Source organism: Canis lupus, chromosome 24 (genome assembly GCF_048164855.1).
Source record: "Canis lupus baileyi chromosome 24, mCanLup2.hap1, whole genome shotgun sequence".
Lineage (NCBI taxonomy): Eukaryota > Metazoa > Chordata > Mammalia > Carnivora > Canidae > Canis > Canis lupus.
The window spans coordinates 40243064-40270905 of NC_132861.1; the positions used below are offsets into that span (position 1 = coordinate 40243064).

A 27842-nucleotide genomic window follows, 5' to 3' on the forward strand; every position below is an offset into this window, starting at 1 on the left:
GGAGTTAAGATGATTCGAAGAAATATGGGATGGACCACAACTTCATAACTTGCCCTGCAAATTGGAAGCACGTGACACTGTTCCAATTCAACTTATGGGCAGAGAAGGCTGGAGATTCTGGTTCAAATAGTCTGAGGGAGGGATTGGACATTGAGTTGTAACAAAACTCCCCAGGTGGCTCTAATGGGTTGAGAACAACTGCTTTAAAAAGGTGGATGTAGAATAAGAAAAAGCTATAGATGAGGTGTTCATAATGATTATTCATATACCAAAAACACCTCGCCAGGCATTCAAGGCATTCATAAATCTGTAACAAACCCTTTTCTAATGATTAACAGCATGGTCACCATGCTTCTTTTAAACTGTATATCTAAGAGGCAGGATTAGCGAGAGGGAGAGCAACAATCCAAAGGTCAAATTTAATACCCAACAGGACAAATTGGCCAGCCTTGGCCTTTCAAAACAGCATTTAACCAAATAGACTGGAGACGTCCGTTCCATATTAATAGAGCAACATTTTAAAAAATCGGTTGAAATCCTTGGTCTGTAACTCCCACTTGAACAGTGCTTTTGAGTTAGAGTACTAAGCAATGAAATTTTCCAACTTATAAGTTAGGACACTTAAAACATAGATCTTGGTAACTGCTGGAGAAGTGCTCAGTGGTGGACCTATTATGAAGTCATAGTATTTAGAAGGAGCTTGACTTTTAACATAATTTTCAAAACAAGATGACTTAGGTGAATCTAACCAAGACTCTCTCAGGAGCTGGGTGTTGAATGAAGCTAACACGTGTGAAAAAATCATTTTAATTAGTCTTTGAATTCTTGGAGAGTGCAGTAATAACAGGAAGAAACTCTCTCACCTGTAATTATCTTGATAAACTTGTCCTTTTAAGATACTGGGTGGAAGCAACTTAACATCTAGTTTTCTATACTATGTTTTCTCCAAAAGATCAGCTGATTTATTTGTTATTTGTTTATTTGTATTGCAATTATAGTATCAGTTATAGCAAAAGTGTAGGTACAAAGTCAGGATTTCCAAATTTTTGTCCTCTGTTAATAACTTGTTAAGACTCACAATGATGACCCTGTCAGAAAAATGAAATCATTGTACTATAAATGTATTGCATTTATTTACAGGAGTTGAGTTTATCCTGTAGATTGATTAAAAGAGCTGAAGATTGCTATTGTCTATGGAAACTTTTTAAAAATTAAATAATACAACATAATTTACTCAACATAATCTTTCAAAGTCTTCTCATATATAGAACAGACAGACGAACATGGGGCTTTCCAAGAAACCCCACTTTCCTGATCTGACCAGACAGATCCCAGGCCCTTATATGCATAGATTTATGATCCCATGCCTCCCTGAAAACACTTTCCTACTGCATCAGGTCCAAACCCCTTACAATAAGCTTCTAACAAATCCAGCCAGTTTAGTTACCTGACAACATTCCCTATTTTCCTTCAGACTAGTCATACTGATATCTATAATTACAAATAACCCAATATGTTTCTTCTAACCCCCCTTTTTCCCATGTAATGATTCTTACTTGTAATAATATTTTATAACCTAGTCCTTCTATATAAAATCTATTCATTCTTCAAAGTTGTATTAAGTCCTATCTCCTTTATGGAACCTCCCAGGATGTGTTTATATCTTTGGGCTCTTAATTCCCTGCAACTTTTATTTAATGCTTATATTCTGCATATAATATCCATTGTTGTTTCATATGTATTCTTTTTAAACATGAAAACCCTTTGCTTCTTGAGTAGGGATTTTGTTTTATGTCTTTTTTCCCCATAAGGCCTCATTCAATGCCCAAACTTGATAGGGACCTGATGATACTTGATTGAGTCATTAGGGTTGTAATCATATCAACAAGGAAGAAAACTCTAAATTTTTCAAATCTGTTGAATATAGGACTAAGTATATTGATCATGCTAGAGATGTCTATGTTTTTAATTATTCAATAGTTTCTTATATAAAGCATTCATTCGATACAAATGATTTGCCACTTTCAAATAAAATATCTTTTATGTATATAAAAAAGTGCTGTCCTGTCATAGTCAATGATGATTTAATGAACACTCAGGATACAAAACTTGAAAAAAAGATCACTATTCTGTTATAAAATATCTTGAAGTTTATATTAATAATACAGTGTCAATTCATTAATTATAAATGCAGAGCCATTTGTTGGTACAAGGAAAACAGGATGTCAAGGGCAAATAAAGAATTCATTGGTAAAGTAATATCTTGGACAAGAACTTCTTTTTGTCTAATGCTCTATGTAACTTTAATAGTACCCAGCAGTTGGTGGTCTATACTGGTTCTAGGCGATGAGTGGATTGCCTTTCCTCTGTTTGCTTTGCAACTGAAGGATGTTTGCAATATTAACAAGCACACACACATACATACACACACGCCATAACAAAAACCCTGCCCCAAGGATACCATATGGCAGGGGCCCCGCACCTGAAACCCAAACAAAGCCAATAGCAACAGATTCAGTGTTTGTCTTTGGCTGAGAATTTGAGCTGACATCAATTATACTTTTGAGGCTGGACCGAATTCAATGTAAGCTTTGTCAGTTGGCACTTTAGAAGAATGAATTAAACTAAGCCTGTGTTTCCTTATCACTGAGTGAACCAGCCAAACTGTTTTGTGCCTGCCTTTCACATTTTAATTGGAGGACTAGGGGAGCTTTTTTCAACGCTCTTCTAGAACAGGTAAACAAAATGCATATTGTTTCCTGGGTATATGATTTGGATAGCTCAAACAGTTTTGCCAAGAGATCAATGCTGCATAATGGAAGATCAGCTAATAAAAAATAAATAGTTATAAAAACTTCAGTTAACCATTTTGAATTACAGATATTTTCGTGGCTGTTTTCTTTATTTTTGTTTTGTTTTAAATCAAATCCAAAAGTATTTTAGGAAACAGTTGGATAAGCTATTTTGCCAAATTTAGGATAACCACAGGCTTACAGACATTTTTTTGGAATGAAATTAAATTTTAGAATATTATGGTAAATTGGTTCTCAACTAAATATTCACTTCAGCTTTATAAGATGATTTCCAGATACATTTCTAAGAGTTAAGTAATTCTACATATTTATAAAGTCAGCAACATATACTTTTAAATTAGTGATGGAAAAATCAGCAGTGATATTGGGTATTTTTATGAATCTTGAAGAGGTAAGACTTCATTCAAATATTCATTTATTTACCACCATACTTGTACTCATTTCTAATGTTTATTGTCTCTTCTAGTTAAGTCCTCATCCATGTTTGAAATTCATGTTGTGAAAGAAAATCGGATTCTTCAAAAAGCTTTGAAATCATGAACTGATAAGTTTCTTGTAAGCATATATAATTTCTTTCCATTTTTGTCACTATTAGTGAAAAAAAGTTTTTAAAATTCATGAACAGTTTTTTTTTTTCAAAATGCCATATTTGTCACTACATGTGACAGAATTGTTGGCCAACTATTGATTTTGCTGATGAAGAAGATATAAACATTGGTGGTTTGTCTTTTAGAGTGGCACTTTCAACATGGGAGCCTCTAGCTCCATGTGGCTATTTAAATTTAGATTTAATTGAATTTAATTAAGTGGCAATTGAGCACTTGAAAAGTGGCTAGTTCAATTAAGAAACTGAATGTTTAACTGGACAGAGTAGATATAGAACATTTCTATCAGTGTAGAAAATTCTGTTTGATAGTAATACTCTATAGTTTGGGATGGTACTGGTGTTTACACAACTCAAGCATTCTTGATGTTTATATTATTTAGTCATAATCTTCTAAAGAGAATAGAGTGTAATATAATATCTTTTTTTGGGAAGTAAACTCTGAGCTGCTAAACGGTTGTGGGGCTTCCCACAAAGTCTCATGAAAGATCAAGGGATAGAATAAATCTACAGATACATGATTATAGAAACTATATCACCTGAAACATAAATGTCTTAATTACTTAAGAACAATACATCATAATGAATAGTTCCAGATTTATCTAAAATAACTAGCATTGTTATGCATGGTAACTTATTTCAAATCCTGATCATGGACCAAAACAAAAAAAATTATTGGGTGCCAATTAGGAGCCATTGGTTCTGCCAATTAACCCTGGACTTCCCAGGAACAACAGATTGATATTTTTCATCAAATGTTCTGAAATGTAGCTTCCTTTCTGATTTTCCATAGTCAATTTTTTCTCAATTATAACTGTGATTCAGAAATACAGCTTCTCTCTTCACCTCTGTAATTCTATCTTCCATCCCCTACTCAACTTCACTTGGTTAGATATGCCAAGGTGATGGAGATTAACACGTTTTTAAATAGGTGTCTTGGGAGGGATCTGTATTGTTTTGGAAGAAATGATGGTTAACAGCTCTTCCCAAATCTGCATTTAGTGATATCACATGGGTGGCTGGAAATCATCCATAATGAGAGCAATGATAACATGGAAATCTGCAAAGGCTACAAATCTGAGCACCTCCACTCTTGATATCTTGTTGTTAAGCATTAAGAGCATATCAGCGACTTGGCAAATAGGGAGAAACTTTTTTTCCAAGCAACAGATCTACTTTTTTACTCTGCTTCCTTACTATACCAAGGATTAGGCCTCCAGTGGTTTAGGCAGAAATCCTGAGTAGAAAGTAACATAAAGACAATAGTCAGGAAATATTGAATCATAAAAACATGACCAAGTCTCTCTTAGCAAATAGTGTGACAAATGGAGATAGATACAAAAATTTATTTCTGTTAATCCAGGACTCAGGGGTGTGGCAGGGTTTGTGTTAACTTTATGATCAGGGTTTGTGTTAACTTTATGATCAAAATTTTAGCATAACGTGGCAGACAAGGGCACACTGTCACCTACATATTTAGTTTTTATCTGTGGAGCCTTTGCATGTATATATTACAAGATTAACATAAACCCACAGTAGCTCATTGGTACCTGCCAAGCATTAATGAAAACCTTAAGACAGATTTTATCATTGTTCTTGCTTAAAACAGGTTTGTGAGGGCAGGAGGCAAAACAAACATCAAGATATGCATCCATGGTCTGAATAGTTAATGTCTAGATCTACTTCATTAAACAGAATCTTGCAATTTCCTTAAAAATTTCTGCATTAAAAAACAAAACAAAACAAAAACAAAAACAAAAACAAAATTTCTGCATTACTCTAATTTAGAAGAGTCAGGAAGGAAATACTTATTTTTGTAATAAATGATATATTGCAAAATATGCTTGTATAACCCTAGGCTTCTATTGTCTCCAGCATCTTTGGCTTACATGTACTATGGATATCTAAAATGGTTAAAGAAAACTTACAATAAAGCCCACTTCCATTCTTCTGGTTATTATAAAACTTCCAAGAATAAGATATTGATAATCAAGAGAACAACTATTATGTAAATATATCAGGTCACTTCTATGCTGAGACACATAAAAGTGCATCTTGCAGAATGAGCAACTGGATGTCATTCCATGTTCACACATAGCAGCTGATTTAGAAGATACAGTATACGATTGCAGACATTACAGGGAAGAGTCATGTAACCTGGCGGCCCTGAGCTTTCCTGGGCTATTCGTGAGCCTTGAATCTCCTTAAAGCGGCTTGTTAATGCTACTCACAGTTTAAGGAGAATATATCACATGCTGGTATGCTATAGCCCACTGGCCTGCAATAACTATAAAATTCAAAAATAATTTACATTATCATGGGAAACTAAAAACAGGCTTAGCTCTTATGTTATTTATACCCTCGTTCTGATTTGTAAGAAATAGAAATCATGCGCTTTGATTTATGTATTGTACTAACATTTTACATGTTTAAGTTCTTCATATTTCCTTGTACCATCTCAATAGAGACAAAGTTTTACTTTGGACTCCGTGACAGATTTTGCAGTAGGAGAAATCACAGGAATAAATCAGAGCAGTCCTAGAGTAGCATTCTTCACCTGCAAGAGGTACATGGGCTATAGAAATTTACTTATGAAACTACTCAACCAACAAGTGGATAATAGTATTCTGAATCCTATTGGATTCAGAATTATCAGTGGATCCCAGATTGGTGGAAATTTTCAAACTGGTCAAAATCTTGCCAAGTATAAACAGGAATTACGGTGATCCATTTTAAGCCCCAGTCTTGTTTTAAAATATAGTATAATTATTCTTGGAATTTAAGAATATTAAAAGTAGAAATTGGAAGACAAGAGGAACAAACCTTAAATAATTTATCCCATAGGAATAAATGTAGCAGTATCTAAGAATTTATGTAAAAAGATCCCCATTAAAACATTGAAGTGGTCAAACCTGGAAATAATCTAAATTATCAATAAGGAGCAGTTGACTGGATTTTTAACACATCTGTTTGATGAAATATTACTCAGCTATTGAAAAGAATGAGTTAGATCTAAGCCTATTGTTCTGGAAAAATAGTAATTATGTGTCATTAAGAAAATCAAATTGCTTATAAATATATATTGGATAATTTTGTTTATATAAAGTGAATGACAAAAAAAAAAAACACAAAGCAGTTCTTTCAACGGTCTTCCATTTAACTTTGTACCACATGTTATTTCTACTGCAATTTTGACATTTGATAAAATGTTACACAAAGTGCTTATAAATATGTCATAAAGGGAGCACCTGGGTGGCTCAGTCTGGTTAAGTACCTGCCTTTGGCTCAGGTCATGTTCCCTGGGTCCTAGGATCCAGCCCCACATCAGGCTCCCTGACTAGTAGGGAGTCTGCCCCTCCCACGTTGTGTTATCTCTCTCTCTCTTGCTCACTCTCAAACAAACAAACAAAATCTTTAAAAGCAATTAAATAAATATGTCATTAAAAAGAAGGCAAAGTTAAAAATTTTGAAAAGACTCTGTAAAAGAAAGCTATTGAAAATATATATTGAGAATTCAGGTGTGGGCAAGACCACTGTGAAAAGAGTAGAGAAGAAAATTATAAAAATATAGAAAAATTACACACCAAATTGCTTAGCAATTATCTTCAAAAGCTTGATCCACTTTAGAGAAAATCAAACTGGAAGTTGGGGTCTGATTTATGCAAAAAATTTAAAATCAGCCAGCTCCATACTCTTAAATCATATATAATGTGTTTAAAAGTATATGATTAAATTAATGAAATATTGAAGTTATACTTACGTCAGTTATATGTTCTCCATTTACTGAGCATGTACCAATTCTAATTAATGAGAGAAGTCTTTGATCGTGTATATTTGTATATGCTGTTAACTATGCAAGAAGATGTGAGGGAGTATATGTCAATCTGTTACTACTGGGTGCCCTGAGTGGAAGGATAAAGAATGAAGGAGGAAAGAACAGAAAGGAGCCATAAAAAGCAATACTGTGGCAAAATAGCAATGTACCCATAGAATTATACACAGAATAGCAGTATATCTAGAGTATTGCTACATGATATAAAAACAGAAATTGCATGTGGACAATTTCATGGGGCACAATGAGTAAAGACATTGATTTTGTTAGTGATGGAACAGTGGGTAATTTTTGTTCTGGCTTTTAGTTATTCTCATGCAGTATTCTGACTCAAGTAAAAGAAGGTAAATTTTCTTAAAAGAAAGTGGAAATAATAAAATGTAAACTTTTGTGTCTTCACTAGAGATTTTGGAGGTTGTATTTTTTTATGATATAAATTTTTCATTAAGGAGCAGTACACCACCATTTTTAAGACATTTAACTGGATATAATGGGGAGTAGGGGGGTGAGGAGGGAGGGAACCTATTTTAAAATTTCCTGAGGAGGGGCACCTGGGTGGCTCAGTTGGTTAAGGGTCTGCCTTTGGCTCAGGTCATATTTTGGGGTCCTGGAATCAAATCTCCTTCTTGGGCTCCCTGGTCAGTGGGGAGACAGCTTGTCCCTCTCCCTCTGTCCCTCCCCCCACTCATGCTCGCACACGCACTCTCTCTCTCTCAAATAAATAAAATCTTTAAAATAAATAAATAAACAGGGATGCCTGGATGACTCAGTGGTTGGGCATCTGCCTTTGGCTCAGCGTGTGATCCCTGGGTCCTGGGATTGAATTCTGCATCAGACTTCCCATGGGAAGTGTGCTTCTCCCTCTGCCTATGTCTTTGCCTCTCTCTCTGTGTCAATCATGAATAAATAAATAAAATCTTAAAACAAATTTCATAAGAAAAGAAATTAAATAGTAAGCAATTAGAAAGTACTACCTATGTATAAAATAATATGACCTATATGTATTTCTGTTTTCCTACTTTATTGCTGATGGCATCAATGGGCCAAAAAAAGGTGACAATGTCAGTTGCCAATGAAAACTGATTGCTGAATTAAGTAAATGAGTCAGTGCTATAAATGTTTCTCATTCTTCTTTTAAAACTGAAATGAGGGAATGAATAATTTAGTCTCCAATAACCTAGATCTTGAGAGTAGATGTTAGGCTGGGAAGTCTTCCTTATGACACTTGTTTACTAAATTTGTTTCATGGTGGAGTCCTGAAAGAATTTCAAGTACGAATTTGATCAAAACAAAAAGAATTTTTGATGTTAATCTATTAAAATGGATAAGGAGTTGCTCACACAGAAAAATTGTTGGATCTAATATTTCATACTGAAAAATAACTGGTATATGGCATTTAATTGTCCCTTTGCGAGATGTTAAAAGCAGTCCTTCTATTTCTTTGCTCCTAAACTCCTCGACTCTTAGAAAACAAACAACAAAATAGAACAACCTTCTCATCTCTTCATTAAAAGTCATCTATTCACTGTTCTATTCAACATGTTAGTAACTTTTTTTATGTGATTTCAAACGCAGAAAAAGTGCAGGAATCATATAAGAGCTCACAATATGCTCTTTACCTAAGTTTACGATTGTTTGACACTTGACATCAATTATTTTACAGTGTTTCTTTATCTCTCTACTTCTCTCATCTTCCTGATCCATTACATATCTATATTTCAGAATTATTGGGGAGTAAACTGCAGACACCAATCATTTAGGTCATAACATGCCTGTGAGGATGTCCTTTGAACAGGGCCTGCTCCTGCATAGCCACAGTATCGTTATCAAAAACAGAAAATTAAGCATTGCTTCTATACTGTCATCTAATCTGCAGTCTATGCTCAGTTCTGCCAATTGTCTCCTTAATTTTTATTTTTTAAATTGAGGTATAATTGACATAGAACATTACCTTAGTTTCAAAGCTACAATGTAGTGTTTGATATGTGTATATACTGTGAAATGATCACCATGATAATTCTAGTGAGTATCTGTCACCATACATTGGTAAGTTGTGTTTTGTTGTTTTTTGGGTTTTTTTGTGATGTGAATTTTTAAGATCTACACTCTTACATAATATCCTTCCTCACAAAATTTCCTGTGTCATACATTGCATTTACTGGTCAAATTTCTTTAGTTTCTTTACAACTGGAATTATTCTCAGACTTTCTTTGTCTTTTATTGCCTTGATATATTTTTTATTTTTTATTTATTTTTATTTATGTATTTATTTTTTAAAAGATTTTACTTATTTATTCATGAGAGACAGAGAGAGAGAGAGAGAGGCAGAGACACAGGCAGAGGGAGAAGCAGGCCCCACGCAGGGAGCATGACGTAGGACTTGATCCCGAGGCTCCAGGATCATGCCCTGGGCTGAAGGCGGTGCTAAACCGCGGAGCCACCCAGGCTGCCCTATTGCCTTGATATTGCCCTATTGCCAAGGCCCTATTGCCTTGGCCTGTTCTCTTGATAAGAGAACAGGCCAGCTATTTTGTAGAGTGTACCTCAATTTGAATTGCTCTGATGTTTCTTCATGATTAGATTCAGGCTATGCATTTTATCCCTGACCCCTAACCCCACAATACCATAGGAATGATTCTCAGTGGTATCATATCAAGAGGTCCTTGATGTCTGTCTGTGTCATTACTGGTGATGTTAGTGTTGATTACTTGCTGAGGAAACCATCTGGTATTGCCCCAGAAGGAAAAAGAAAGAGAAAAAGTTACCAGTTTATTGATATTTATGGATTTTCTTTAGATGAGCTCTCAGTTGAAAAACATGGGCCAATGGGCTAACAACCACCATCAGACTTTCTTATTTCATTCTTTGACCAAGAGGAAGGTGGAAGAAAGAACCCAGGAATGTATACAGAAAATCTCTTCTCTTCCATAAAAACTGTCTTTTTCATAGGAAGAGTTTAGTCCCTCCACCAGGCTGTAATACTTAGTTTTACCTCAGGACCAGCGTAGTTTTCCTGATTAACTATACTTCTAGTACTGGATCTTACTCCCATGTCTACTAAGCCAAAATCCCAAACTTCAGTCTAACAGTTGCAAATCTTCATCTCCCTTGTGTAATTACTACTATTCCCTTTTCTCCAGCCTCCGTTCCACTTCTAGAATCTGTCAAATTGACTGGAAGAAGCTTCTTTGACTTTAAATTTGGATAGAACCCACTTTCTAGAAGCCCCTTTTCTGCTCTTCAGTCCCTCTTGTAACCATGCATTTGCTGTACAGCTTATCTTTAAAATTTGGGTCTTGTCCTGTCCTTGGAAGACATTTTTCCTTAACCTTTCTACACCCATCCTCTCCCCAGCCTCGACTCCGTCTTTCTTTCCTTTCAGGAGTGATCAGCTTATGTTCCAACGGAGCAGTGCCATATTACTGTGAGTGACTTGTGGAAATCAGTGTTATCATCATTAAACCACCATTATCACTATCATTAAACCACAAAGGACTTAATCCCTATGCCCAAGAACTTAAACCAGCACTCAAGAAAAAAATACTGACAAAACAAAGCCTTATACAATTAATTGATAATTGAGGCTATGTAAACTCCATGCTCTGTAGTAATTCAGAGGAATGGAAGTTTGTAGAAATTTTAATTAGCCAGAGGAGATTATACAGAGAAATTGAGGTTTTTAAATTGATCTCCACATAAAATTTTTGATTTGCAGACATACAGAGGTGTCAGACAAATGATCACAAACAGTGTGAGCAAGCAAGGCTTTTGAACCCAGGACTAATATGGATAAGTAATGATTAAGGGAGACCATGTGAGAGTTATGCCTGTTGTTAATTCAAAGAGTCCCACTCTACAATTGGAGGGGAGGGGGAAGTCATCCAGGAGACTCAGAGTAATCCAGGAAAAAGTGTATTAAGGTCTTGTACTTTGAAAATGGCAGTGTAAATATAAAGGATTATGTGAATATGCAACAACTTAAAGGAAAAATCAATAAGCCTTAGTGATTGGATGGATACAGGAAATGAAGTAAGATCATGATTCAAAATGACACTGTCATTTATAGCTCAGGAAATTGAGAACATGGTAATAGCCTCTGACAAAACACTGCAGTTAGGGTGGGGGATTCTTTTGGCGCTGGACATGTACAGAGAGTTCAGTTGTGGACATGATACTTTTAAGGAATCTAAAAAGAAGGGCCTGATTGGCATTTTGAGTTCTCAACACTTGAGTAGAAGAACCCCACTGGAGGTGAGGATTTGTATTCTTCATAAAGGTGCTAGATGAACACATGAGGAGGAGATGAGGAAAAAGATGGGTTAGAAAAGGAATGAGGAGATTTGATCATTCTGGCAGTTATCAATAATAAGCCAATACATGATCAATTGCCAGGAAATAAATGATGAATGATGTTTTAAAAATTCTTAGCAATCCCTGCTGACTACAGTTAATTATACTGGATTTCATTACAAGTTGCTGAGAGAGTACATCTTAAGAGTTCACAAGAAGGAGAACCTGGGTGGCTCGGTGGTTGAGCAGATGTCTGCCTTTGGCTCAGGTCATGATCCCAGGGTCCTGAAATCGAGTTCTGCCTCAGGCTTCCTACAGCCTGCCTATGTCTTTGCCTGTGTCTTTGCCTGTGTCTTTGCCTCTCTCTCTGTGTCTCTCATGAATGAATAAATAAAATCTTTAAAAAAAAAAAAAGACATCAGAAAAAATTTTGTAACTATGTGTGGTGCTGGGTACTAAGTAGATATTATGGTGTGCACTTTATAATATATACAGATACAGAATCATTATGTCGTACACCCGAAATTAATATAAAGTTATATATAAATTATACCTTAATTAGATGCACACATACAAACACACATATAATCCCTCCTGGTGGGCATGGGTGGCTCAGCGGTTTAGCGCCGCCTTCAGCCCAGGGTGTGATCCTGGAGACCTGGGATCGAGTCCCACGTCGGGCTCCCGGCATGGAGCCTGCTTCTTCCTCTCCTGTTTCTCTGCCTCTCTCCCTCTCTCTGTGTCTCTCATGAATAAATAAATAAAGTCTTAAAAAAAAAAATCCCTTCTGGTTTCAGACAAAGGTGAGTCCTAAGCATGAAAGGCTAGGCTACCATGACCTGAGGGGTACTAGTCCCAAACATGAAGGCCTGGTTTGGGATACCCTTTGGATCACCAATTTTCTTTACTGAGCGCTTAAAGTATAATCTGGATGAATTTTAGAAACTCGAATTGCGGTAGCCAAGTAGCTGTATGTACTTTGTGCCTTTTCATTTTTCCCTACTCTGATCCTTTCTTTTTCTAGAATCATTATATAATTTCAAGTTGTTTGGCTTGTTTTTGCTTTGTTATGGTTTTACATATACCTCTTTTACAACCTAATATTTTTTTTTTTTTTGTCATTTGGGAAGGGATGAAAGCAAGCAAATCATAAAACACATACATTTTCTATGACTTACTTAGAAATAATAGAATACATTTTAAAGTATCTTTTATCTACCTATAATGGACTAAAAGAAAAAGGCTCTGTGGAACAGTGGCTCTTTGAAAAGAACTCAGTCAGTCTCGCCAAGCCTCACACTTGCCTAGCAGCATAACCTGTTTGACAACTATTTTGAGGAGAGATGAAGGAGAAAGGAACCAATAGCCCTCCTGCATAGACCAGAGCTAACGCATAACAAAGAGATACTCCTCCAAGGCTGAGAATGATGGCAACAACTACATGTTTTGTCTGCATTTTGGATAATTGAATGCAGCTGGGTAATTTAAAAGGTTGTATCTCATTAAAGCATGTGTGTTAGGTAATATTTGATTCAGACTCTTAAAAGCTTAGCTTTCAAAGCCTTTTTTCCCCCCTGCTTTCTGTTAGCTAGGGGATAGAAGTTAACTGAATTTTGTAGAGTCAACTGATCAGCGATCAATCAAGAGAAGAGTAAGAATGCTGGTCGGGGCTATTGTTTGACACGAAGCCCGCGGATATAGACAGGGAATTATTTTTTACAAACCTTATTCGGATATAATTCACACATAATACAATTCACCCATTTAAATGGCACCATCTTAGCATAGCCATAGTTGTCTGAGTACCATCAATTTTAGAACATTTTCATCACCTCAAAAAGAAATCCTATCCATGTTCCTTAGTCATGATCCCCCCTTAACCCATGTCTATCTCATCCCATGTGGGAATGCCATAAAACAAATAATGTGTGTTTCTCCTATAAAGTTCCCCAAATTATATAATAAAGTTGGCTGCTAAAAGAAGAAAAAGCCCTAAATATGTTTTTAACTGAAACGTAGTTGTCCGTATCAAAAGAATATTGTAGTATTTCTCTTGAGTATATGGTGATACATTTTTTAAAGGATTTTATTTATCTACCTATGAGAGACACAGAGAGGCAAAGACCTAGGCAGAAGGGAGAAGCAGGCTTCCCACGAGGAGCCCAATGTGGGACTCAATCCCAGGACCTCAGGATCACAACCTGAGCCAAAGGCAGACACTCAACCACTGAGCCACCCAGATCCTATAGTGATGCTTTTTTATTCCAAAAGGAGCTGCTTTCATTATTGCTTCCCTAGAATTATTCACTTCTCTAGGCAGGACTGAACCAGCAGCTGAATTATAAAATGATGTCATGAGCAATCCCATCAGCACCCCGGTGCAAGCTCAGAGGCAGAAGAGTGAAGTTCACCGGAAAATTTCCAGCAGGAATAGGTCTCCTTTATGTAGTTACAGATTCATCTTGGAATTGATTACTGTCTTTTACTCTAAGAGCCCCCGATAGTCAGGGCTTCTGCAGGAACTTCAGGACCTTTGTAATATCCCAGAGCTGCCAAAGCAGTGCTCTCTCTGCACACATACTGGGGCTCAGTAAAGGTTACTGACTGACAGCCTTTCCCTGGATGCAGACTGAGAGATGTGCAAAGTGTTTTAGTTTGTAGCTGTCACAGTGATCAAAGGATAGAGAAGGGAAGTTTTTTTCTTTGAGGTCAGCTTTCAGCTGCTATAAATTAGTCATGGATCACAATAGGAAAGAGAAACAAGAGACTTGTATGTACTTGAGGAAGTGGGGAAGGTCCCGGGATCCTATACATTCCTCATGACTGTTATCTTCTTGGTCATGTTTTATCTCACAGATTAAATCAAAGGAAAGTGCCAAGATAACAGACAACACTGTCATCCATTAGTATAGATAGATCTGGGACTAGACTTGTAGTCATCATTAAGAGAGGCATTTAGATGAAACTTGTTTTGTGGCCAACACTGGGAAATTAAATATCCTGTATAGTGTATAATCATTTTGTTCTCCATATTATTTTGAGTAACTATAATTAAACCATTGTTAAGTATCAGAAATGCCCAAGGAAGGGGGAACCGATAATGTGGTTGGGAAATGGCATAAGACAGATGAATATTATTGAAGCTTAGCAGATAAGAAATAATAATGTCACTTTCACTTGTTTATTACTATTTTTGTATGGACAGAAAAGTCACCTTTCATATCATATCCTCTGGGAGTAACAATGGTGATTAAAATTCTGATTGATAAAAGAGCCTCATGAACTTTGTTCCTTAGATCTCTGTGAACGTAATGGAACACCATGCATTTCATTTCTAACATGGTTTGATTGCCAAAATACTGTATAAAATTTTGGTGTGGAGAAGTCAACACAAATTACACTTGGAAAATGTGATAAAAAAAAAAAAAAGATTGTTCAGATTCTTTTTATCTCTCTTCTTTTAGAAATAAGGCTTCCCTATGATTTCTTGATTATAGCTTTTCAATAAAAAAAATGCCACATCACTCCTTATTTCATGATTATATTAACAGCAATGCCAATTTTAAAAAGTTTAGGGGCAGCCCGGGTGGCTCAGCGGTTTAGCACTGCCTTCAGCCCAGGGTGTGATCCCTGAATCAAGTCCCACTTCAGGCTCCCTGCATGGAGCCTGTTTCTCCCTCTGCCTGTGTCTCTGCCTCTCTCTCTGTGCCTCTCATGAATAAATAATAAAATAAATAAAAACAGTTTAGAATATTTGCTGAAGAATCTGATGCCACCTTGCAAGGTCTAAAATTTCACTTTTAATTTTACAAGCTCTGATATTCTATTCTATTTTATTTATTTATTTATTTATTTATTTATTTATTTATTTATTTAACAAGCTCTGATATTCTCGAACAAGATTCCCATCCCCCAACATTGTAACCATTACTGCATTTCAAAGCTGGAAATTTATAAGTCATAATTATAAAGTTTTCTGGAGGGCACAAGTATGTAAGCTGCTCACTTGAATCTGTCCCATCCAATGGCCCTAACATACGTGAAATATTTCCAAATTGCTTGCAATAGCATTCCAAGGTTTCCCAGTGATAGGACTTAACTGTAAAACTGATTAACTTTGTGAAATGAACAAAGGAATGCATGTATCTGTACATGAAACCTAAAAAAAAATATGAATATAGGGCAAACCTAAAGAAACCACAAGTAATGAGACTTTACTTCCCAAGTTAACTTAGGACTGGAGCTATGGAATTCCACTGCACTTTTATTTTTCTAATTTTCTTAGCAGTTATGACATTTGTAATGACCTGTTTAATGCCTTCCTTGCCTGATAGAACATGATAGACTACAAATTCCACAAAGGCAGAGAACACTTTGACCTTATTTATCTGGCCTTTGGTAGATATCAAGCACCTAGTATAGTGCTGGACGCACAAAGAATATGGGTTGAAGGAACATATTAGTGGGACTGCTTTCTATCTTGCTGCGACATGCTTAATACAGGTGATGTCCTACCAGAAAGTAAACCTCTATGAGACAGGGAGACTTAATGCACTGGGTGTGTTCAGTGCCCATATCTTTGTGAATGCTCAATAAAAATTGACAACAGCAAGTTGTAAGCCTTAGGGGAATGGTGAACAGCTGTCAGTAAAATGGATAATGGTCATATATTTAATCAATTTACATTACAAGTGGTTTAACTAAAGATCCATTCATTCATTGAACAAACATACCTCTCGAATTTAATATATTGATGGTGTTGAGCTCAGTCTATTAGTGTAAAGCCTTATTAACTTTTTTACTTTCTATTCAGGAATAACCAAGCAAGTCATTCTCACATTTTAAGTTAACAAAAAGTTTTAAAGCTTTTTAATAATTTCTTGAGGTGAACATAACTCTTTTTTTATGCCATCTGTATTCAAATGTTTGCTAATACAAAAAAGGGAATTGTTTCTCAGGTTTTAACTGTAATTAACTGCAAAATTGTGTGTCTTCTTGTTAATTATCATGTTAATTATATTTATGAAGGCAGGAAAGTGTCTTGAAATGAGTTAGAAATGGTTTTCTAAATAGGAAAGCTTAAAATTCTAACAAAGACAGTGATTTCTAAAATCACTAGAAATCTGGGCAAATATATTAGGTAAATATAAATATATAATTACACGTTTTAAGTAACAAGTCTTTTAAAAAGTCTTGTTAGTTATAACATAACTAGAAAATTTGAAAAAGTAGATGCTGTCTTGAACATTTTAGCCACTCCTATTTTTACCATATATATATTTTACATGATCTCATTTTACAGAATAGTGACCTGTATTTAATGACAATAAACTTGTTCTCAGGGACGGAGGCGAAATCAATAACAAAACTCACATATCCATCTGTATTTTGTGGAATTTCTGCTGGTATACCTGCTTTCTACAACTGAAGGAGGTAAGTCCAATTGGAATGGCTTGAAAGACATGAATATTGAAACTGGATTGAAATTTCCTCAGGCATCAGTCTGCTGATCAACATCGCTATAGAGTGGATCATGTTAATTCGCAACTTGAAATTCGAGAATGCCTCCAACTCTATCCAATTGCCTAGAGAGTAAACTTCAAGCCCTTCACAATTTAATCTTCTGTTTTTAGTTTTCTCTCTCTGCCATTTGCACTTGTCCTCACTACTGGTATCTTTTGTTCCCACCACACTAGCCAATTCCCCAGCTGTAGAAAGTGCCTCACTCCAAATATCCTTTCACACACGGATCCCTTTGACTAGCTTCTTCCCATTCTCCATTGCTCAAATTCTTATTGACAAACTCAATTCAAATGTAATTTCTTCTTTGAATTTCTTCCATACCACCCAGTTCATTCTCTCCTCTCTGCTGCATGGCTCCATTGACACTTATTTTGGTTTAAAGTACATTAGACTTCTGTGTCTCTAACAGGATGTGGACTCCCTAAAATCAGGGTATATGTTGTAGAAGCTTTTTAGATACTCCAGTGCCAAGCACAGTGTCCATTAGTTCTTCAGTCCATAGTAGGTATGATAATGATTAACTTTTAAATGTCTAGCAATTCCAAGGGGGAAGGAGCTCTGAGAGTGTTCAATCGATAGTCACACTCCTAATGCTGACCTCAAGGAATTAAAAATATATATATATTTGCTCACCCTATTTCTTCTGATATTCTGACTAAATTCTTTGGTCTTTACTTGGGATATAATAGCAAGAATGTCCTATCTAATGTTTTCCCAATATTCGTAGAGTACTCTTCCTCTCATTTGCACCTTTTGTGGCAGACTGCCACATCTACTCTCTTCCATGGCCAGTTGTCTCAAAAAGAGGGTTGACTCTGATGTCATTATAGTAACACCTTGCAAGATCATATTTTTTCTGTAGCACCAATACCTCAAACTCAGATTTCCCTTTAATTCCTTTTGCTCCATGTCTACATGAAATGGATCTCCAGATTAGGAATGTTCTGCAACAAATTGGAAGGAGCAGATAAAGCTGTAGTAATGCTAAATTTTAATTAGATCTTAGACAAAGATATCCCTAGTATCTAAATAGAATGTATTTTGTTTTTGTTTAACATCCTTATTAAGCGTCTGAAAAAATATGTTAAATTAAATTCCGTAATAATGCTAAATTGGATGGTTTTAAATTCACAAGTGAGGGTGAAAAGATAAAATAAAATTATCTAAAGAGGTTAGAAATATGGCCAGGAAAGAAAAAAAAAAACAAACTATGGAAACATAAAAGCTAATATCTGTGAGGGAAAATAAGCAGAAATTCAGTTGCTCTGTGTGGAAGAAAACGGAGTATAAATCTGTAACTCTTTGAGGTACTATGTAAGTACCAAGACATTAATTTTCAACAAAGTAATGATGTTTTCTATTAATGCAGGATTTTTTTTTACAAACAGATCTCATAACACATAATTTATACTGAGACATTGTTATTTGAGGTCAGCAAATAGAAAAGGGTATTAACCCTTGTTTATGGACTGGGAAAACTTTAAAAGAACTATACAATTTGTTCAAGGTCACTGGAAGAGCTATTGACTCCTATTCTTAACAGATAATTACTAAGATCGAGTTTAAATATATCCACTAATTGCAATTGCACATTTGCCTGCCTGGTTTACTTCTTTCATTTACCTGGCATTCTATTTAGATACTAGGGATATCTTTGTCTAAGATCTAATTAAAATTTAGCATTACTACAGCTTTATCTGCTCCTTCCAACTTGTTGCGGAACATTCCTAATCTGGCGATCCATTTCATGTAGACATGGAGCAAAAGGAATTAAAGGGAAATCTGAGTTTGAGGTATTGGTGCTACAGAATAAATCATATCCTCATCATAAAAAGTGCTGGCTGTTCCTGGTGAGGGAGCAGCACCCTATCACTGCATGCTATTTAAAGTCATTGGACTGTTAAGCAAATCTTAAGTGCAATGGGAAATGGGTAGAAAGAAATGTGTGTCTGAGTTACCTCACATACACACACATCCGCATTCTATACAACTGACCTCTGGGAACAGCATATGGGAAATGCATCCAAGCTAACTGATACCATGGAATATGGTCCACGAACAAACCAAGCCGAAGAGGAGAAAGGAAAGAGTTTGGCCGTGAACACACCTAAAATGGGATAATAGGAAGGAACTAGATTCTTCTTTAAGAGCAAGGGACAGATAATGAACCAGAGTCCTTGGAATACAGAGAATAGCTGAGAACAGCTGAGAACTGAATAGAGCAAATGAAGCTGAGCCATGCAGGAAGCTCAGTCCACAGGCCTTCACAATGTGTCAAAACAGGAGGAGTAAAATGGAAAGAAGAGAGTAACATTCTCCCTGTGAAATCTTCCAGAGTTTGTATAATTTCCAAAAGGAAAATATCCTATGTGTTAGATATGATCAGGAAGAAAGGGATTAAATTTAGTCAAGGACAATAATGTTCTATTTCCAGAATTTTCTAGAGACCATGGGGGTGCTCGATCTTTCCTGATCTCATAAGTTAGAGCATACCATCATCCTCCCATTATCTCCATTAGACCTTTCATAGTACTTTATTTTCCCCATAATGCTTAACACAACCTGTGATGGGATTGTTCATTTATTGATTTGTTCTTGCTTTCCTCAAATACAAAATAATAATTCCTACAAAAGCAGAGCCCTCAGCCATTTTGTTCACTACTGTATTCTCACTCACTAGCACAGAACTGGTATGTACTAAAAACTCAATATACATACACATACACTGAGGGAATGAGGGAGTAAATATTTAATGTATATTAACATATATATCATTATTTTGCATATAGGCAAATGTAGATTATAGTACTATTCTTCCCTCCACTGAATGTGTAGGATACCAAGAGGGGGACAAACATTTTTCCCTAAAATCATCTCACAAAATGGTTCAGTTCTGGTCTCTTTTTTATGTTTTACTTCTCACAATATCCCTTTTACATGCAAGAATTTTTAAGTAGCTGGGGGAAGTATTTATATTTCCATAATTTCCTTTTATTCTCTTACTTTAAGAAAACATTAGGGCAGCTTGATTGATGATACTAAGGCCAGAATATGAGGCAAAATATAATGAGATTCCAGGTGCCTGCTTTGGCTGCCAATTGTGTTAAAAAATATTATAAAACTCCCACTTTCTTTATACAGTAGGGCAGCAGGCTGAGCTTGGGAGAGCCTCCCTGAGCTAGCTGGGTCGTTTCACCCACATCCTCCCCTGGCCTATCTTGTCTTGCTTCCTTTATCCCACCAATTAGAGAGCTGTCAAGGCATAAATGATGGCCAATCTACCCTGGAATATTTGGAGCAGGAGAAAGCTCTCCACTATTAATTATATTATTTCTTGCCTTTTCCCCAGGAGTGTTTTTTTGCTTTTGTTTTTATGAGGTGAAACGCAGAATTCCAAAGTAACTATTTTAAAATATGGGCGGTGAACATCTATGTCACATATTGGTTTTGAGACAATCCACACTATGAAGTTAAAATAGGAGAACTTAACCAGTCATTCATTCATTCATTCATTCATTCATTCATTCATTTATTCAACGCATGATGCTTTCTAAGTGCCAGGTACTGTTCTAGGCATTGAGGATGCAATAAGCTCATATTGCAAAAATAAAACAGAATTTCTGGTTAAAAAGAGAACCACTAAATTATGGGAAGCCTCCCTAAAGAGGCAACATGTGAAGTGAGAGGGCCAAGTCAAAATCTGTGGGCAGGGCATTGTCAATGGTTGCATCCACAAAAGTCCAAAGTAGAACGAAGTGCAAAGTGTGGAAAGAGGTCGTGTGGTTGGAACTCACATTCATGGGAAAACAGTAGGAGATGCTCAATATTGAAATTTCTTATAGACCCATAACTTCATCGCACAGCTGGTAAAAGACTAGTGAGTTCCAATTTGTCCTATATCTGATACAAAGATAGTTGATCGTAGGCCTATCTAACATATTACTCAGAACATTTAGCCTAATAGGGACACATATGGTTTCATAATGAATTGCTTAAAGAGACTACTTAGTTCCTGTACTTTATGCTTTTAATATTACCAATGTCTTTTCAGACGCTTTTTTCAATTAAGCTTTTCCCTTAACTTCCTGTTAGTAGTGTTATGATATATTTATAGTAGCTATTTGCAGGAGTACTATGAACAAGCATTACAATGTGGGTTCAAAGGAAATAAAAACTTTATTAATAAAATAAGAGATTTTGCAAATTCAACAAGCCAAACTCTCTTCTTATATGTTTTGCCAACAGTTATAACAACACCCGTGAGCACATTAATTCTTCCTCTCTCTCTAGGGACTCACACACATATACCTCCGTCTGTGGGGTAGAGAGTCACCAGTAACTGTATGCTATTAGAAGGAAAGAATGTTTTCATGATAAAAGGATATTAACTTCTCTGTGCCTAAGTTACCTTCTTCCAAACTGAGCATAAGAAAGAGCTCATCCCTCTGAATGTGGTGCACACTGGCATCCTGCAAGGAGCCAGCGCTTCTGAGGCCGGGTACCACACTGCACCTACCTCAATCTAAGAGGTTTCCATTATTTCCTTGCATGTGCTTAGAGTTTTGTTTGTATGGTCCTGTGTGGCTAACAGCACTATACAGCTCAGGTAGTTCTACTCAACTAAAGTGAGGGTGATGGGTAGAAAACTGACGTAAAATCACAACTGGACACTCAGCAAGGCCATGCCAGTTTTCCGGCTGAGGAAACAGGTCCAGAGGCATAACTTGTCCTGGGTCCCTCAGCTACTCATTGTTGGAGTCAAGGTTGCAATCAGCCAGATTGTGTCGTCATATATTCTGTGTCTTCAGGACATCATCCTGCTGCTAAGTTTGTTGCCATTTTTATTCTATAATAAGGAGGAACTTGCAAATTATTTTATTTTAAAAACTGGAACATTTAGAAAGTTGTTTGAAAACTCCCCTGAACAAAGGATTCAGGGCTTTGACATTCTGAGGATGGGTTTGTGGAAACCTGAACATTTACCCTTCCTTGTGTGACTTCTTGTCCCCTTTCCCTATCCTACTCTGCTTATCCTTTCCTCTATCCAGCTCTGAGAAAACCTGATGTGAGTAATTTGTGTATATCCCTGTCACTCCACTGTTGTCACAACAGCATTTGTGTTCCAGTCCTGTCTTTAAGGAAGAATAAAAGGCTTTGAATCTTTCAATGGATTTCCATACTGCTTTGCTAAGTTTGAGGCCTTCTTTCACTTTTAATATTACACCATACTGGTAATTATAATAATAACCTATTTGAATTGATCTTTAATAAAAAAAAAACACTTCACAAATGTTATTTCATCATCAAAAATTATGTGATATTATAATCATCTGGCTTTACTTTTCAAGTCAAAGCACTGGGGGAGGATAATTTATTTAAATAAAAAGAAACAAACCCCCAAACCTCAAATCAAGAGGCTTTAAATCCAGGATGTATTCTCGGATCTCCATTCATTTGGCATTAATTGTTCAGACATGCACTGAGCATCCACCATATCCAGAGCCCTGGGGATTTATACTGAGACACGCTACTTGCACCAACGGAGCTCACAATCCAAAGGGAGCTGCTGTCATGCAAACATAATTATTATGCAATGTGTTTAAGGATAGCATCACAAGTATTATAACAATATATGGATACCCATTGTCTTTTACATTTAGGCTTCCCAGACATTGTATTTTGTCTGGGATGTTGTCAGCAGAGCCTTATCAGAGATTTTAGTATTTGGATATCTTAGGACGCCAGAATCAACCACTTCAATTTCCAAGTAGATTTTATTAAAGATTTTTATCAATATTTGAGCAGGTCCAAAAAGATTAAAAAAAAAAGGGTTTAACTTCATTAGATGTAGGTGAGAGAGAGACAGAGACATTGAAGAAAAGACATTGAAATTATTATCCAGATAATACCAAAGACTGAAACTGGCCTTCCTTGAGGAATGAGCCCTCCTTCCTCAGATATATATAGCCATTCTGGTCAATGGCACTTTGCTAAGATAACTCAGTGCTGTTTGATTTTTCTGGGACTCAACAATTTGCTTTGATAATTGCTGCACTAATAAAGTGCTCTATAATCAGAATTTCAGGGTTGAACTTAATATTTTGATTTTATCTCCCCTCACTGAAAGATAGTTGAAATGTACTGATTTTAACGTACTTCAATGGTCACTGAATTCATATATTCTAGGAATATGAAGGCCATTTAATTCATAACATTTCACAGGCTTCTTTTTAAATTTGAAAGGAACTTCAAAAACATCACATCCAGCCTCTTCATTTTGCAGATCAGAGAACTGAACCCCAAAGAATCAAAATGAACTTCCGCAGACACTGCTGAAAAATCCAGAAATACAACTTTGTTGAATTCCAGTCCAATATCCCTTTCTCTACAAACACTGCCTCATTTGTAGCTTTTCAAGGATAATTTTGAATTATTTGCTTATGTTTTGAATTTCTGGATTCGTTGTCAGCGTCCAAAATAATGTGTGAAACAAAAGGCTAACCAAATCTTCTACAACAAAGCAACTGAATTTATTTTGAAATGCCATTCAGGAAAGCCAAGTCTCAAAGGGGTTTCAAGACTATCACGTTCCAAGGTATTTTTAGACGAGAAGAGAATAGAATCCTGGAAACGTGGATCTTCTTATTAAACAATTTGATACCAGTCTCCTAAGAAACCAATTTAGGTTGTGAGGTTGATTCTCCAAGGACATATTAAGAGTGCCAGTTTTGCCTTTTCCCCATGACCTTTAGAATTATCTTTCCCCTCTACTCATCCTCCAAAAATACCAGATTGGAACTCTGTCTTCTCTCTGGATATTTTTGAAGAGAAAACAAATATGAAAACAGGAGAGTTTTAGACACTATGGATGCAAATCTCAAGGGAAGAAATTCTGTGTTAGTCTTATTTCCTTAAAATTTCAACATGACATTTTGTAAGAATTTAACGATCATTGAAATAGACATATTTCAGATACACTTATCCAAAAGTCATTATTATACTTCCTTAAGAACATCTAAAACTAATATTACACTGTGTATTAACTAACCAGAATTTAAGTAAGACCTTAAAAATGAGAATTAAGAAAGAATTCTTTTATCTTATTTTATGTATTCTGTTACTAAAAGTGGAACACATATTCATATCAGGAAATCATTCATAAGCCTACCACTCAGGGGGATCCCTGAGTGGCTCAGCGGTTTAGCGCCTGCCTTTGGCCCAGGGCGTGATCCTGGAGTCCCGGGATCAGGTCCCACGTCAGGCTCCCAGCATGGAGCCTGCTTCTCCCTCCTTCTGTGTCTCTGCCTTTCTCTCTCTCTCTCTCTATGTCTATCATGAATAAATAAGTAAAAAAAAAAAAAAAAAAAAAAAAAGAAAAGAAAAAAAAGCCCACCACTCAGGGAGGGCTTCTGTTAATCATTTGGTATAGTTTTCATCCAGTATTTATTTCAGTGCATCTCTTCATGTATCCATTTCTGTTTCTCCTTCTTTCTTAATAAAATCTGTACCATCTTCTTTATATAATTTTCATGTTGTTTTACTCTAACATTTGCCTGTTTTTTTGGATGTTCTTAAATATCATTCAAATATATGAGTCTAATTGTGGCATAGTGATCTCCTTGGAAGTGTCATAGTTAAATCAGTCAATTTTTTTTTTTTGGACATTCAGATATTTTTGTATGTGTGCAATTTTGATATAACAAAAATCAACATCTACTAAGCTCTTATTATAAGATAAATATGATGCTAAGTTTTTTTGTATATAATTTTATCAACTCACCAAAATAATTTATGATGTAAGTATAAATCTTATTGTGCAGAGAAGGTTTAAGGGGCTTTTAGGAGTTAAATAACTTTTTTTTTTTTTACTAGAAATTTCTGATGCTTTAAATGCTATATTTTTTTAAGTTTTGAGTAAAAGAAAAAAGACAAAAAGATTAAAGCTCCCTAACCTCCCTATCAGAGTTAGAATTCCCACTTCTTACCCTCTTCATCCACAAGCCTGTTGACGGACACAATGAAGCCCATTAGGTAAGGCTTCCCACCACCACTCCCTCCTCTCTACTGCTGTCAGCTTTGTCCCACTTAAGCTCTTTGAGGTTGTTAAATATTCCCCCACTATGAACTGTAACAGCAATGTGATTTTTTTTTCCAGATAATACAGCAGACACACCAAGTAGTAGAAACCGAGCAAAACAAAGAAATTGAGAAATGGAAAAGACTTTCACAGTTGAAGAATCGTGAATTGGACAAGTTCCGCGCAGAATTAGACTCAATATTAGATATTCTTCGAGAGCTGCACCGGCAGGGAGTGGTTGTGCCAGTTGCTTTTGCAGATGAAGTGAATGCACCAGAATATTACTAGAAACCGGGATTTCTTAGGAGCTCAGAAAGGTCCCACTGCTCATAAACAAAGGAATCTGAGTTTGATCCAAAATAAAAGTCCATGTTCTTAACCATACTATGATGCCACCACATGGAGATTTCTCTTTCAATATTTTCAAGTCCTTTGCCTACTTTTTAACTGATATGATAATCTTGCTTACTCACTTATTAATACTATAGATTGAATACTTGTTTTCTCTTTGATTTGTCATGCCATCTTTTTTCATACTAAATCCAGAGCACATTGACTAGATCTCTAATTTGTCAATATTTTGATAATTACAGTTAGTACAGTTTAATATCAGCAAAGCCAGATTGTCCTCTGCTTTTCTTCCCCCAATACCTTCGGCTGTTTTCACCCATTTAGGTGGATTTGAAGTTTATTTTGTTAAGTCTCAAATCATTTTCAAATGGAAATCGCATTAGCTCTAGCAATTAACTGGAGAACAATGAGCATACATGTCTTCAATGAGCCAACGGATATTGATTGAATTCCTACTATGTGCCAGGCACTGCTCTCAGACCTTTCTCTCCAACAGTAAAAAACGCAGATAAAAATCCTAGCAATCACAAACCTTATGGTCTTGTTGGGAGATACTGAAAATAAACCAGTAAATAGCTAAAATGTCTGGTTTGTCAGGGGGTAATGACTGTTATGGGCAAGAGCTGGTAGTTGGGTGCAGCCTCTGAAACATTGATTGTCACTATTTCAGGTCTCCTTTGGATTCTTATGAAATGTACAGACATTTGGACATTATATTCTTAGATGTTTTTATTGCTATTAAAAACAGTATATTATGTTATCATAGTTAATCTAAAAATAGGCTCATTTATTTAAATGCATTTTGTTTCTGGATATCTTATTGATTCCTCTTATCTATCTGTGTTTCCATTTAATCTCCAAGGGTTCAAATTATTCTAACATATCATCTGGAAGTAATATTTTTACTTCTCTCCTCTGATGAGTATATTTCCTTTTAGATTTCTCGTCTTCTGTTATTGTCTAAATTTTAGACTCTAAAAAAGGTTGCCAAAGGACCAAATGCAGTCTTCAACCTGTTTTTTAAAATGTTTTATTGGAATATGGCCACACCCATTTGTTTAAAAATTATATGTCTGTTTAATGCTACATTTACAGAGTTGAATAGTTGTGATATAGACCACATGCCTGCATAGACTTTGCCTGCCCCTTCTCTGAACTATTATCTAGAACTAACTTCAAATACACACTAGAGGGGTGCCTGGTGGCTCAGGCAGTTAAGTGACCAACTCTTGATTTTGGCTCAGGTCATGATTTCGGCATCCTGGGATCCAGCCTGGAGTCAAGCTCCATGCTCAGCATAGTGTCTGTTAGTCTCTCTCCCTCCTCTTCCACCTCTCCACTCCTGCCCTCTCCCTCTATCTCTTTCTTCTCTCTCTTTCATGGGCATATGTGCATGCTCTCTCTCAAAGGGAAAAAGAAAGAATCACCATAAAAAGAAATTCAAACATGCATTAAAATCACCTGCAGGGCTTCTTAGCACACAAAGTGCTCCCTGTACCCACCCTCTCAGTTATTTGCATTTCTAACAAGTTCTCAGGAGATGCTGATACCCCTGGTTCATAGAACACATCTAGAGAATTACTGATCTGAAACTTCTAAGAGAAATTTAAGTAGTAGTGACTGTGGGCATTCTTATCTCGTATCTGATTTTATTGATGTTGTCTCTTGTTAAAGCTTAAGAGAATGTTGACTGTTGTCTAAGAGATGTTGTTAAATTTTGGGGAAAAAAAGTACTGTATTCTATTTACATTTAGTGCATTTGTTTTTGATTATAAAATCAAGGATGGACATTTTATTTTTATCAAGACTTTTTGAGCATTTATCAAACAATTTAGGATGTGTATGTTAATGTTTTCAAATCATCAACAACCATTGGATTTCTAAAATAAAACCTATTTATGGAGAATGCATTATCTTTTATTCACATACACATACAGGTATATCTGTGTGGGTGTGTGTGTGCATGCGTGCATGCGTGTGTTGGTTAAGATGGCCTTAACTAATGTTCACTTCAGCTTGACTAAACTTAAGACAGTTTTTTCTTCCTGACTGTAGACCCCTGACCACTCTGTTTTTAGAGCATTGACATTAGAAGCTTGCAATTATAAATTTTTCTCTGCCCTTTCTCTTGCCAGATTTACAGCCCAGGAATGCCTTCCTCAATGTCTCAGGAACCATCTCTTTGAAATATAATCATCAAGATAATGTTCCATCTCCCAACCTCTGTGGGAGAGCAGGAACCTAACTTTGATAAGCACTAATTAGCAAATGCAGATGACCTGGATCACCTTGACCAATGCCTGCCCCTGCCCCACATGTCCTCTGGCACCTTTCACTAGCTCATCCCAGCAC

At 36.0% G+C, this 27842-nt stretch overlaps 1 long non-coding RNA gene across 2 annotated transcripts; it reads left to right on the forward strand.

Annotated features, from left to right (window-relative positions):
* The first annotated feature begins 611 nt into the window (after positions 1-611).
* On the forward strand, positions 612-27267 carry LOC140616506 (uncharacterized). 2 transcript variants are annotated; one of them, XR_012016978.1, is made up of 4 exons: positions 612-865; positions 3280-3368; positions 16882-16972; positions 25218-27267. It is a non-coding gene; the product is annotated as an uncharacterized lncRNA (long non-coding RNA). The 2 variants fall into 2 exon arrangements; XR_012016979.1 differs by lacking the exon at positions 612-865 and adding an exon at positions 2600-2736.
* The last annotated feature ends 575 nt before the right edge of the window (positions 27268-27842 follow it).